This window comes from Lygodium microphyllum, chromosome 4, assembly GCF_053477565.2.
Source record: "Lygodium microphyllum isolate KBCC chromosome 4, Lygodium_microphyllum_v1.1.10, whole genome shotgun sequence".
Taxonomy (NCBI): domain Eukaryota; kingdom Viridiplantae; phylum Streptophyta; class Polypodiopsida; order Schizaeales; family Lygodiaceae; genus Lygodium; species Lygodium microphyllum.
In genome coordinates this window covers 74,419,330-74,434,064 of record NC_141138.1, presented here as the reverse complement: position 1 = coordinate 74,434,064, position 14,735 = coordinate 74,419,330, and the positions used below count along the sequence as shown (strand labels likewise).

The 14,735-nt window shown below is 42.3% G+C and overlaps 1 pseudogene; it reads left to right on the top strand.

Annotated features, from left to right (window-relative positions):
* Positions 1-8,859: 8,859 nt before the first annotated feature.
* LOC148037184 (zeaxanthin 7,8(7',8')-cleavage dioxygenase, chromoplastic pseudogene) lies at positions 8,860-10,905 on the top strand (annotated as a pseudogene).
* The last annotated feature ends 3,830 nt before the right edge of the window (positions 10,906-14,735 follow it).

Here is a 14,735-nt window from a genome sequence, read left to right as displayed (position 1 = left end):
AATATTGATTGTCGATAGAATACGTACGACACTTGGGCGAGTTTCAATTAGTGATCACATTGATAAGGCAATCTCAAATTTTGAGAAAACTGTAAGAAAAGTGTATATCAATCATGTATTGTATTCGCAAACTAATTGAATATCATATACAAAAACATTGAATGTGGCCGTAAAATTTATTGCAAGGAGGTGACATCTCATCCCAAGGAAGAGTGCACCTTTTGTGGCCAGTTAAAAGAGTTCATGGGCCTGCGATGGATGGAGTGCCTAAACCAATCCACCACTTGGAAGGCACTACCCAATCTATACCATCAATACCAAAGGAGATAGGCAGCCTTTCAAACTTTCCTATAATCTTGGAGCGTGAGATGGAGGCAATGATCAATGCATTGATATCCATGGATATCAAGACATCTGATCCACTTAGAGAGGAAGCATCCATACCATTATATGATGGGTGCCGAGTATCTCGCCTGAAGACACTGCTTGCACTCCTAACTGTGCAAGTAAAATATTGGTGGAGCAATGCGAGTGTGACTGAGTTGTTCAGTACCTTCTACGTATGCTTCATTGATTTCTTTTTGGCACCATCTTAAAAAACAATTGTTCTTTTGCAAGGTGTTTTATAATTTCTTTTCAGATTGCTAAAGTATCATATATTACCACTTGCAAATACCATGTCTGAGTCTTGTGATGATGCACGATATGTTTTACGAAAGCTTAGCGTGGACTACAACAACATCTATGCATGTGTCAATGATTGTGTACTGTTTCAAGGAGAATATGAGACTATGGAGACATGTCCAAAATGTGGTGCTCACACGTAACGACAAGACTTGCAAGGGCAAACCATCCCTCAAAAAGTTCTTAGACACTTTCCACTTAACCCCCTATATACATCACATGTTTTGTATATCCGGCATGGCAAGCTTGACAACCTGGCATGCACAGAATAGATTCACAGATGGAATCCAATGAATTTCAATGGATTCATGCACATGGAGCCACATTGACTTTCCAAGCTTTGCCCGAGAGCTAAGGAATCTTTGGCTCGGTCTTACTATGGATGGCGGAAAGCCATTCGGTCTGTGCTCAACTTCTTACAGTGTGTGGCCTCCTATAGTCCTTGTTAACTACAATATCCCTCCATGGCTTTCTACAAAGAAGGATACCTCATCCTTAGCTTGCTCGCTCCTGGTCGCTACAAAGTCAAGAATATGGACGTGTATCTTCATCCATTACTTGATGAGCTTACAATTTTTTGGGAGGAGGGGATCATCCTGGAAAATATGAGCAAGCCTGATGGTTGACATTCTGCCAATATACGAGCCATTCTCATGTGGACCATGCATGACTTTCCGGGATTGTGCTCAAGTAAGTAGACTTCCATTCTTGTTGGTAATATCTATGTTCTTGTTGGTAATATCTATCATAGCTCGTTCAAGTCTGTATTCATTGTATAGAGGTGTTGGGAAAGGTATGGTTACCTTAGGTTATCATGCATATCCATTGTGTGGGCCACAGTTAGACTCCCGAAGGTCACGAACCATGAAGAAGATGGTATATCAAGGACACATCGCTTTCTTGCCGAAGGGTCATGAACTGAGGGAAGGTTTTCTTGGACGACCTCCAACACGAATGAACACCCAAAGCTGGTACAAGCTGAAAATGGTCCACACAGAGTCATATCCAAATGGAATGTGACGGTTCTCAGTTTCCTATGAGTTGTCGCATTGGACCCCCTTATAGATCAACCACTTGTTAGATCCCATGCATATTTTCAATAATGTGGGTAGCTTACTATGGGACCACATCATAGGAAAGAGATACACTACAAGGGCACAAATGGATTTGAAGGAGGTAGGCAAGATGGAGATGCTTTGGTTGCAATCGAGTGGCGCTGATGGTCGCTTATAGCTACCTCACACTCCTTGGGTTTTGTCCACTAAAGAAGAGCACCTTGTGAAGCAAATTATCAAGTCTATCCGCACTCCAATGGATATGATGCATTCTCTCACGTCCGCATTTTTTAAAGATGACCAATTATTAGGGCTAAAATCCCATGATTAGCATAAGATATGTGAGGTTTGTACTACAAATGGATTGTAAGTAGGCTACGTATTTTGCTATTTGGAGTGTAGTCGTTGTTCATAATGCTTCTTCATTTGTGGCAGTTTGTACTACTGATCACGATCGCAGGATGCCTTACTCCAGAAATACGCAGAGCGATTTACATGTTGTCAAATTTAGTGCAATGGATCTCACAGAAGGAGATTCAACACATCCTCTATTAAATCCACAAGGCAAGAAGCAGTGGAGATGGTCTCTCTCTTTGAGAAGTACTTGCCCACCAACATGATAACGATACAAATCCACCTTCTAATGCATCTTGTAGATGAAGTGGAGATTGTTGGACCTATCCATACGCAATGGATGTTCTTCTTAGAGTGCTTCATGAAAACCCTGAAAGGCTTTGTGCGACAACGAGCTCAGCCAGAAGGTAGCATGGCTGAAGGTTGGTTGGTGTCTGAGGCGTTAGTGCATATTTCACAGTGGCTACCAATGGTGGATTCAGACAACAATATGCTATGGTCGTTGAAGGACGATAGACTGATCGGAGATGTGGTGGTTAAAAATGGGGTGGAAAAAAGAATGGATGCTGCAATGGAGGAGAAATTGAATTGTTTTTGTATGTTGCACCATGCTTCCATGGAGACGTGGCTCGCTAGGTACAAGCAAGCCAGGAAAGATTGCGAAGAAGCGTGATCTGAATTTCGATGTAGTACATGCCATCGACTGATTCGATATCCCGAGGGCATGAAGGAGATGCCGCAGTTTATGTCAACGCAATGGTTGTATGGAGCTTTGACTACAGCGTCTCGTGAAGGGCCGGAGATCTCAACTGAGGAAGTGGGAATTCTCAAGGGGATATTGTCCAAAGGTAACAACGTGTTTAGGGTTTGTCGTATCTAGATTTTATATGCGACAACTAATTGATTGTTTCAATGTACAGTACAAAATATGTGGTCGCATATACGATATTTTCGCATGGAGAGTATTGACAAAATGCGCTTCACAACAGATTATGGTATCATGGCAAAGTTCAAGCAAGAGAGCTGACGACGAGCAATGGATCCAAACACCGTTATAGATGAGATGGAGTATTCTGGGAACTTGCAAAGTATTATCATGGTGGATTACCATAGATTCTCCATGATCCTATTCGATGTGCAGCGGTTCAAAGTAGTACTTGAAGGAGTTGGGGCAACAGTTCGACGAGGTCCGTCTGGATTTCTTAAAATAGATTTCGAAAAAAGATGGATGGATTTGCGCAACATGTTTTTATTGCCGACCCATTGTGAACAAGTACATGAACTCAAGTTTTTTTTATTTTATTACAACATGGTACATATCACAAAAGTTAAATCTCTCTTGTACGTGATTTTGAAAATGTAATTTTCTATCCAAACCCCTGATAACCTCAATGGTGGTATATTGTACCTCCAACTCCCCGAAGTGCAAGAGTATATGATGAAAGCAATGTTCTCAATGTAGATGAGGACAGTATGCAAATAGAGAGGTCGATATTGTAGGGGGTGGAGGCCGCCGAAAGCTTGGAGCGTGTAGAGGAGCTAGAATTTGGTAACAATGATGGAAAGACAGGAGACCAAGAATTCTTTGAGAACGAGGTGGACTCATCCTTTTGTGGTGACCTTTTTATCGACCTTCCAGTGTATGTGGAGTTGTGTCAGGAGATTGACATGGGACCATAGGGTACATCATACTTGGAGCATCCACCTACTTAATTCGTTGATGAATCACTTATAAGGGTACATAAGATTTGCGTTTTAAGTAAGATCATTATTTTAAGATTTATATTATCGTGCTTTGCTTGATTTATACTAATTATGCTAAAATCAATTTTTGTCTATGCAAGTGAACTTTGTGGATATTTAGATCCGCACGATGAGTCGAGGGATGAGTGACGAGGAGCTATAGGAGATCTTCACACGTATGTCTCCATATCAAATGGCTCGATTTAGGGATATGGTGGACCAGGAGCCATATCTCGGACACCGTCAAGCTGTTCTATTAGATCTACTTCAGTGTGCTCTGATGCTTTGATTTCTAGTACATGAGCTCGACGCTCCAAACTTGGGCCAGGCGGAGGGAGTGGTTCTGGGGGATACTACAGAGATGTGGATGCAGTCGGCTCAAGATACAGGTGCTACTCCTCGCTCTCGTGAAGATTCAAGAGAGCATGGCTCACGTGGTTGTTATGGAGGTATCGACGCAGTATCTCCATCTCGTCATTTTACTAGAGTTGCGTCACCTGTGAGATTTGTCACACCTGTGGGGAAGTCTACTCTAGTCACTCCAACTTTTGCTTAGTCGTCCGCAGGTGGCACCCCTATGGATGCTACTCCGAGAGGTACCACCCCCGTATGTATACCAAATATACAAGGGTCTCTTGGATATGCCCAAGAGGAGTGCGATCACAGGTGGGAGAGGATACATCTTAGGCATACCCCAGAGGGGTATAGATACCTTCTAGATGATAGGACAGGAGCCATCATCATGAATGAGGGGAGGAGGGTGATGGCTTGTATGAGAGAGTTGTGCCAACAAGTTTTTCGGCACAACGTCTTGGATCATTGGAAGAACATACCGGAGGGGAGCAAATACTACATAGTAGCATCCTTGTATGAGGAGTTTCCAGTACCCACCACAACAGATAGGTTTTCCACACACTGGATGATGGATTGCATGCATGCATACATGTCACAAACGATCGGACACACGCAAGGCACTTAAGAGTGGGGCCTTAAAGCCTGAGTGGCTAGATGCAGATGACTGGCATCAACTCAAGGAAGAGGCTATAGATTCTCCGAGACGTTGGAGATAGCAACACAAGCCAACAAGGGCACGACTGGAGAGTTAGGAGTGGTCCATCATCTTGGGAGTGGCCACCACAGGACTTATCCGGAGGACTTTGTAAGTTTTTCTTTTGTTCTTCTCACTTATTTTTTTGCAATATCCCTTGTACTAACAATCGTGTTTCTAACAGTTGTATTTTGTTTTCTTTATAGCACTCCATTACAAACCGTGATCCCACTACACTAGAGACTTGATATGCAGAGAGACATGGTCTCACTGTATTGATCGACCGATTATATGCACACGGTGGCCCAATAAGTCACTCATCTTTCTTGCTCGTAGTTACTAATTTTAATTAAAATGCATTATTATATGGTGGACTGATGTGTAGTTGTTTCTTTTTTTGCAAAGTTTGTTCGATGCTCCTTTGTGGCGAGACAAGCTTTCGAATGGCGAGGATCTATATCTCGCCCTTGGATTTGTGGAGCACACATCCTCGTCTTTTTTGGTCATGTGATTTATGTAGGCATTTTCTATGCACTATGTTATTATCATCCTTTGTATCCTACAATGATTCTACCGTCACTTTCATTACATGATCTTGTATTTATTTTATGTATCAGTCTTATGGATTCAAGTACACTTTGCCTTCATTTTGAGGAGCATTGTACACTTTACTGTAACTTTTTTATATGGCCCAAATAAAGCATGTAGTGCTATTTGTGGTAGGACTGCCCTGCCACCAAAAAAAAAATCTCCGTAACCGTCGCTATTAGCGTCGCAAATATACTACATGCGTCACTATTAGTGTCGCAGTTTGTGTCACAAACCGTCGCTATTAGTGTCGCTATTTGCATCGTTATCAGCCACACAAATGATAGCGACGCAAATAGTGATGCTAATAGCAACGCTTATAGTAATGGTTCTATGCCGTCGCTAATACCGACAACAGGGGCAAATTTTTTTATGAACATCTTTATCGCTTTGAACGTCGGTATGAGGCCTGTATCTTGTAGTGTGCCTTAATATGCTCACCCCAAAGTCTAACAATGATGGTTCTTTTAATCTTTTAAAGGCCCTTTTAATTTAGGAGTGAAAAAAAAAACAAACAAGAGAAATAGAAATGGCCATGTACTACTATGTTGTTACAAGTGTTGTGTGTGTGTGTGTGTGTGTGTGTGTGTGTGTGTGTGTGTGTTACTATTGGAAAGAAGGATATAGATGCAACACACATGTCATGTATAACCACATACTCTCTCTCTCTCTCTCTCTCTCTCTCTCTCTCTCTCTCTCTCTCTCTCTCTCTCTCTCATAAAAGGATCAAAGTTCATCTACATTAACATCAAATGGGGCTCACAACTTGTAACTTTTTAAACCAAAAGGCATCAAAAATAGCAACACTTAAAGCTTGCATATAATTTTTTTTCAATTTGAATTTGGACATGGAAGCCTAGTAATAAATGAAGAACTATAGATTGTGTCAAAGGGTCCTTTTTTGGGAGGGGGAGTCATTAGAGAGAGAGAGAGAGAGAGAGAGAGAGAGAGAGAGAGAGAGAGAGAGAGAGAGAGAGAGAGAGAGAGAGTGTGTGTGTGTGTGTGTGTGTGTGTGTGTGTGTGTGTGTGTGTGTGTGTGTGTGTGTGTGTGTGTGTGTGTGTGTGTGTGTGTGTGTGTGTGTGTGTGTGTGTGTGTGTGTGTGTGTGTGTGTGTGTGTGTGTGTGTGTGTGATATGTTGGTTATACTTTTCTTTCATGAATCGCAAAGGGAATTTATGGCTTCTATTTGCTTTCAAAAGCACGAAGTGAGCATGGATAACAACCAACAAGATGCATTTAGTAGGCCTACTAACAAAGCTTATCGTGCCAACTATTTGTCGAAGATACTATGAAGTTTTGCCTTACTTTGCTAGGTGCTACTAGAAAGGTAAAGGTAGCTATTACATTCTATAAAAGATTTCCTTCAAATTCCTGATTAGTTGGTTTTGATCAATGGTTTTACTTTCCCCTTTTTGGTGGGGAAGCCTAACCCCTCCATTTATTGCTTATGTAATAGGAAGTTCATTCTATAAAACTATTAAGAATGCTATTAAGTGAGTCATAAGTGTCTTGGAGATAAAAGTTGACAAGAGAGAACTTGTAGGTAAAGAGAAAAATGGTTTTGAGAAACAACCATGCTATTTCATTTAAGCAAGTTAGCTATCAAGCATGCTTCGTAGCTTAAGTCCCAATGGGGGAAAGAGGGCAATAAGGGGCACATTTTATTGAGATGCATGCCATGTCCAATGTTACAATCCAATGTCACAGCTACCCTTCTTTACTCTAGTTGTATATATAGGTTCACAAGTCAATTTGCTCATATGTCCAATGTGGCTCTTGGAGTTGGAAGCAAACCATCATATTATTGGTTAGACATGAGTTAACTATCACCCATTTTTGGAATGTTGAACTTCTTAATACATTATCAAGTTGGTTTTCTATCCACAAGTGAAATTTTGAAATAAGCTCGAAAGTTTGAAGTCTTGGCCAAGTCCATGAATAAATAGAAGCCCAACATTCATGAAAAAGCAAGATTTACTGCGAAGTGAATCATTACAATAGAAAATAAACTTTTTAATTGTGAAATCTAGGTTTTGTTTTTGTCATAATATGATCAAGGAACTGACAAAATCTTTTTATTATAAAAACCTACAATTGAAAGAAAGGAAAAAAAATTGCAAATCTATAAGGGAGGTTCAACTAAAAAATAAAGGGGAGTTCAAGACAAATACTTAAAATATTAAGAAAGAAAGCCTATAAAAAAGGGAAGTTCAAGACAAATACTTAAACTTGCGAAAGTTGGGGTCTAAGGATTTAAAATTTTAGGGAGAGATTTAAAAACTTAAGGAAATAATGAAGAGAAATTATAAGATGGCTACTTTTAACTTATTTTTCAGCACCATTTCCTAACAACTATTTTTTACCACATGCGATGAGGGCTACTATTTATATGTCAATCATTTTTCGACAAGCCCAATTTACATAGAGGGTTGGGTTTATTTTTTAGACCGCATTTTCTTTTGAAAAAAATAACATTTGTGAATTTTTGTATGCATATGATGTAGTTTGGGCCATTGATCCCAACTCGTATTGAGGGTCTTAAAAGGCCGAGAAAGAGATAGTCCCCAAGGTACTAAGAGCTCGAGTGGCTAATTGGGGGACAGGAATCCTATTCCCCCTATTAGCTCTTGGTCATGCCGCTACTAGTAGGGTTAGTGGGGGTTGCTTCCCCTTGCATTTCCTCCACTAAACCCCTGAAAATTATGGGTGGTAGTGTAGCATTGACAGCGCTAACCAACTGGTCTCATTCTTTTTTAGATGTCAAAATACGACCACCAATTCAAGTGTTTTTATTTTCAAAAATCATGGAATATACTTTCTTTTCATTTTCAAAAATACTAGGATATACTTTAAAAATATCTTCAGATTGCTCCTACCACATAAAAAATTGCTCTTCGTTTTTCTTCTTCTACTTCGCCTCCCTTGCTCTTCCCTTTAGTGATGGAAGCCTTGGTGCGACCAAAGGCTCTAAATGTGGAGCTCGTTCGCCTCCGAAATTTTGGCCTTTTCAGTAGCCTTTACGCTCGATTTGAGTGTTGCCGTGCGGCGTGTATCAATTATTGCGCATTCCTTTGCGGTCCTTCGTGAGAGGTTGCGTTGGCGTACAATTTTACAACCAACAAATATCAACAGTGCTCTGCACACACAAATATCAACAATAATTTGGATAAGCCTCTGGCCCACCATCTTGGCGACAGCCCCGAGCCCCATGCACGTTTGGACAAACCTCGAGCCTCGAGCCTCGGCACCACCTGACGTATAAGTTTACAGCTCCTGATCGCAAATAATATGGTTAAGACAGAGGTATAGGTTTCTTGGCTTTGTTCTGCCTCTCTCTGCCTGCAGGCTGCCATCTTGCTTTGTTCGCAGGCTGCAGCCCCGCCCAGAATGCAGTGCCTCCATCTCCCCTCTTGCTTTCTGGGGGCGAAGCTTCCTACCTTCACAAAAGAAAGCGCTTTACATGCCCATACTCATACATTGACTGTCAAGGCCACTTTGTCCATCGATGAGAAGTCTCTGAGACCTTCTGTCAATAGATCGCACCTTCAAGCTCTAGAAGAAGAAGAAGAAGAGCTGCAGGAAGAGAAGGCTGCACAGAGAGAATCAGTGCCTGACCAGGCCTCCCAATCCCAGCTGCTGTTTCCTCCCTCAAGCAACCCGGCAGAGGCCGGGGTGAGACAGGACCACAAGACACATGTCGAGAAGATGCAAATTCAGGCTCCCCCTCGCGTGATCCATACTCCAAAGCCGGCTGAGCTGAATTACAACGAACTGATCGCATCCAACATGGATGATCAGAATGCCCTATCGACACTCTGCAATGTGATGGACACGCTGGTGAACTCCGTCCTCAGCTTGCAGGAGCTGGCGTCGGATGTGGATCCAGCAGTGCAGTTGTCCGGCAACTTCTGCCCGGTAGGAGAGACGCCGCCGACGGAGTGCCGCGAGATGAGGGGGCAGCTCCCGCCAGACCTGAGCGGGATCTACATACGCAATGGGCCTAACGCGGTGCACGTGCGCGACCGGGAGGGCTACCACAGCTTCGACGGCGACGGAATGCTGCACGCCGTCAGGATCAAGAGCGGCCGGGCCACCTACTGCGCGCGCTACGTCAAGACAAGCCGCCACCTCCAGGAGGAGGCCGCCGCCAGGCCCCTCTTCCCTAAGTTCTTCGGCGCCCTCCGGGGGTTGCCGGGGGTGGCGCGCATGGCGCTAATGGCGGCGCGCGTGGCGGCGGGGCTGGTGACAATTACAGAGGGCTGGGGCCTGTCGAACACTAGCGTTGGCTACTTCAACGGCCAGGTGCTGTCCATGTCGGAGGACGACATGCCCTACGTCGTGCGGGTGACGGAGGCCGGGGACCTGGAGACGGCGGGGCGTGTCCAGTTCCGGCAGGGTAACGGCTGGCCGAAGATAAACATGTGCGCGCACCCGAAGGTGGATCCGGCGACGGGGGAGATGGTGGCCTTCGGGATTAATCCGGCATTCCCACCATTCAGTGTCTTCCGCGTGTCAGCCGACGGGATTCTGTCCGGCGAGGCGTCCGTGCCGCTGCTGGACGTGCCGCTGGTGCACGATTTTGCCATCACGCGCCGGTTCGTCGTCTTCCCCGACAGCCAGTTCGTCGTCCGGCCCTGGGAGTTTGTCGCCGGGCGCATGCCGGTGGTCTGCGACGGGGCGAAGGTGCCGCGTCTGGGCCTCCTCCCGCGCTACGGCACCGCGTCGGAGGTCCTGTCGGAAGCGCGCTGGTTCGACGTCCCGGGCTGCAACTGCCTCCACTATGTAAACGCCTGGGAGGACGGTGACGACGTGGTGCTGGTGACGTCCATCCTGTCGCCGCCGGAACGCTTCCTGGAGATCCCGGCGACGGGGACGAACTGCACGCTGACGGAGGTGCGGCTGAACGTGAGGTCCGGCAGGGCGTCCCGGAAGACGATCTGCGAGGGCAACTTCGAGTTCGGCACCATCAATCAGAAGTACGTCGGGCGGCGGAGCAGGTACGCGTATCTGGCCTCGGGCTTCTACCCAGGGCTCACCGGGGTGGTGAAGGTGGACCTGCAGGAGGGGGCCGTGGTCGGCCGACGGGAGTTCGGGCCGCACTGTCACGGCAACGAGCCTTTCTTCGTCCCTCGACGGCCTCGTACTCGCACACCTGCTGACAAGCCGGCAGTTGCAGCATCAGGTGCAGCAGCCGCAGAAGAAGAAGAAGAAGAAAAACAGCAACAACAACGTCAAGAAGAAGATGACGGCTACCTTCTCTGCTTCGTCCACAACAACAGCACCCAGGTCTCCGAGCTGCTCGTCATGGACGCTCGTTCCCCTTCCCTCCATATCCTCTCTGCTATCACTCTCCCTTCTCGCGTCCCTTATGGCTTCCATGGCTTCTTCATCGACGAAGAGCAGCTCGCCAGCCAATTTGGTCCACGTACTTAGTAGGCATTTCTATACACATGTAACATATTGTTCATAACACTACATGAATCTCCTTACACTCTTAATGTATAAATCCGAGATAACTCCATAGCACACTACACTAGAATGGCAACTACCATGGGATGTAGATTTGTCTTTGTCTTTCATAATTAAGTTGTAAATAACAATTTGAAAGGAAACTAAATGCATTTCAGTTTATTTCTTCCTACCACATGCTGCGTAGCTACTAGCATGTGGGTCACATTTGAACTTTTAGGCCTTAAATGGCTTTGTTTAATTGATGTTTGAACTTTCAGGTCATGTTTGCACTTTTAGGACTATGGCTTTGTGAATTGATGAAGAGATTGATACATGGCAAGAGATAGATTGAGGAACAATTACATTCCCAAAAGAGGGAAAAGTTTGGGAAAAGTTTAGTGCAGCCAAAAACAAAAGTACAACATGTATCTAGTGAGAAAAAGTATTGTACATTCAAAGAAAAAGAGTTATTACCAACTACTTTGTAGAAAGTGGCACTCTAAAAGATTCCTAAATATCATAATAACAAGATCCCATATTTAGAGGGCTAACTTAGCTCTTTCCTCCTCCAACTAAAGTATGAGGTTTGCCAATTGGGCTTGAAGTTCTTAACATTGTTTTTGCAACCCTTCTACTTCTTACTCCATATATTTTATTTCTAGGTCATGTTCATCTAATTGTGCTTGGAGGTCCAATAGCTATTGAGTGGATTGTATTATGAATCTTCTATAGACCTCCTAGGCCTCATCCAACAATGCTTGGAGTTCTGATTTACTATGAATGGCTTCGACCTTGTCTCTTCATATAGAGATTCCAAGGCACAAATTATAATGCCAACTTAAGGACCCTTGAGATACAAATCCAAGAGAATATTGGAGGTCAAAGAGAGACCCCTTATTAATTACCCTCTCCAAGAATACCTAATGTAATGGAAAAACTTTCCAAAAGAAGCTACAATGTGGATTGAGGAATCCATATTTCGAGGAGATTGTGTTGAGTTTCTCTGGAGACAAGTTATACCATGCAAAGGTGATACATTATATATAGTAGTACAAATGTAGCACAATGTGAATGGAAGGATAAAGGGATGGGTGGATGGAGCATTAAATAGTATTGCCTATGTGACAAAATAATAGGCTATTATAGTGTCAAGGGTACAACCATGCAAGGCAATCCTATCTAACTACATCCATCAAGATTGGTGAATATAGTATATCATGCATCCTTGATGAGGTGGTGCATGTATAGCATTTGGTTAGTCTCTCAATGCTAGCAAGTACTACTTGTGCTGCTAGCAAATCTCTATAGTCTCTCTCTATTGTGAGTTATGTATCTTATATCCCCACACCTTGGACTGATGTGCAACTCTAATATTCTTAGCTCTCTAGAGTGTCATCCCTCTCTCAATGGGGTGAATGTGTGATCATTGTCTAGAAAAAGTTAGTAAGTTGTGACTAGCTTGCTCCCATCTACAAGGTACCTAACTAGAGTGATGATGTGTGGACTCTCTAAATATTGGCCCTGATCTGGGGATTCCATAATGACTAGTCTAGTGAGATGTCTTATATGAGAATGTAGGGTATCCCAACTGGATTGTTTTGCAGACCCTACATCTACACATGGTGGTCCTATCTCCATCCCCTTTGAGCACAGTTTGCAAGTCTTTTGGCTCCAGGGATGCAAATTGCTCTCTTTGGTTCAATCTCAATTAGAGAGAGAAAATACCCTAAATTGATCAATGTGGCTAGTTCCATCTCATGGGACATGGATATATCTAGAAGAACCATGTGGTGTGATACTAAAAAAGTCATCCTTCTAGTATGGCATCTTTATTAGAGCCCACAAGGATGACTCTCCTATATTTTATGTGGAATAGAGTGAGATAATGTGTGATAGCGAAATGATTGACACGTGTCACAATATAGTTTACTAATAATTGAAGAACTAATGGTATGTGTGTAATTAGTCTACTTATGTGAGCTAAGATAGGACGTGTGTTTCTAAAGTGTTTGATATGTCAACCTTGTTTGAAAGAGTAAGAAACTTGCTCAATAGCGCATATATGGAATGTATTTTATGTTGTTTGCTCTTTCTTTATTTGATTTAAAAGTCTTATAGCTAGCTTCTCTAATGGAAAACTTGAGTTTCACAATGCATTCATATAATAACTTTGAGTATTGTGGAGTTGGCAAGTATTTTGCTACTATAGGTTCATGCTAAAACATTATATAATAGGTTAAATGTTTTTGTTTACCTAAACAAGTAGGCTAAATGTAGCATCACCCTCCTACCTTTTATAATTGACACTTGTCTATCCTTAAGGGATAATGTTGTAAAGTATTAGTGGTACTAGTAGAAATATATGTGCTTATCTATTTTTAGAACCTCCTAGCAATGCAAGTTCATATGCAATGTAGAAATAATAGATAGGTAAGTGGAGGGTAAGTGGCGCAAAAGTAGCATGTGCTCCTCTATTTTTAGAACCTCATGGTGCCAATGCATATGCCATCTGGAAAATAATAAATAGATATTAAAGATTTTGCTTTGCATATACATGATCCACATGTGTACACATGGGATGATGATGAGTTGATGTGATACCTATGTGGTGCAATGATGTAAATGTAATGTGTTATGGAATTATGGTATCCACAACATATTATTATAATTCACTCTAGAAATGAGATTTTTTTTAATTTTATTTATTGTGGATTTTGTATATTTGTTACATGATTCATGACTTGTTGCATGAGTGCACATGTGTGACACTAGTCACATTATACTTGACAAATAGATGGAAGGATACTAATGTGTTTTGTGTTGTGTTGAGTACATTATTAGATAGAGTCACGCAAAACAAATATTTTTGGGAGATCATTTTAATGTGTGAAAATTACATGCTTCATAGTATGGAGCTGTTATATTTTTTTGGCACTCATTAGTGCAAGGACTTTGCATACACACATACAAAATTGATTTATTTTGAGTGTATTTATTATAAAATCTTAGAAAGGCTAAAATAGTATTTTTGGATATAAAGTTATTTAGAATAGGTTATGCTAGATTTATTTTGACGAAAGCAAGTCATGCAAGAAGAGTAAAGGCAAGAACTCAAAAACATGCCTTGAATGTATTTTGAGCACAAAAGTCTAATACAATTTATAAATACATACATGTGGGAGGTGCTCACCCATTCATGGGGGAGATTGTATCCAATGTTATTGTGTCAAGCAACCTTTGTTAATTTCTCTTCTCTCTTGCAATTTGTTCTATTTCTATTTTCTTGCAATAATTGTTTATTATATGATAAAGGCTAGCAACATTGGTATCAAAGTGCATTGATTGGTGCATGCATCAACCCTTATTACAATCCCTATCAGTAGCTCTAAACGCAAAACATAATTTCATATGAAAAAGTCTTGGATATTAGCCCTCCACTTCACCCAAGCACTTCCATGGTTTATGAGTGGTCAATACTAATATCAAGCTCTATCTAGCTCTCCACCTCTTCCAAGCATAATGTTGCTCAAGAGTGATTGTTAAACTAACACTAATCAAAACACATCAATACATCAAGTATGTCTTCTATCATGAGATAGAACCTGATGTCTTTCATTGCTTTCTTTCCATAAAGCATCCACACAGACATAAACAAATACATGCAAATTTAGTGCAGCATCCTTTTTTGCTTTAGATGTAAGCAATAAGATAGGCCTCTAGCATCACAACCTAGCATTATGTTTCCATTTAAAATAATCTATTTTGTCCCCATATTCATGTGCATTCAATTATCTTCAATTCTTTAGTTTAAG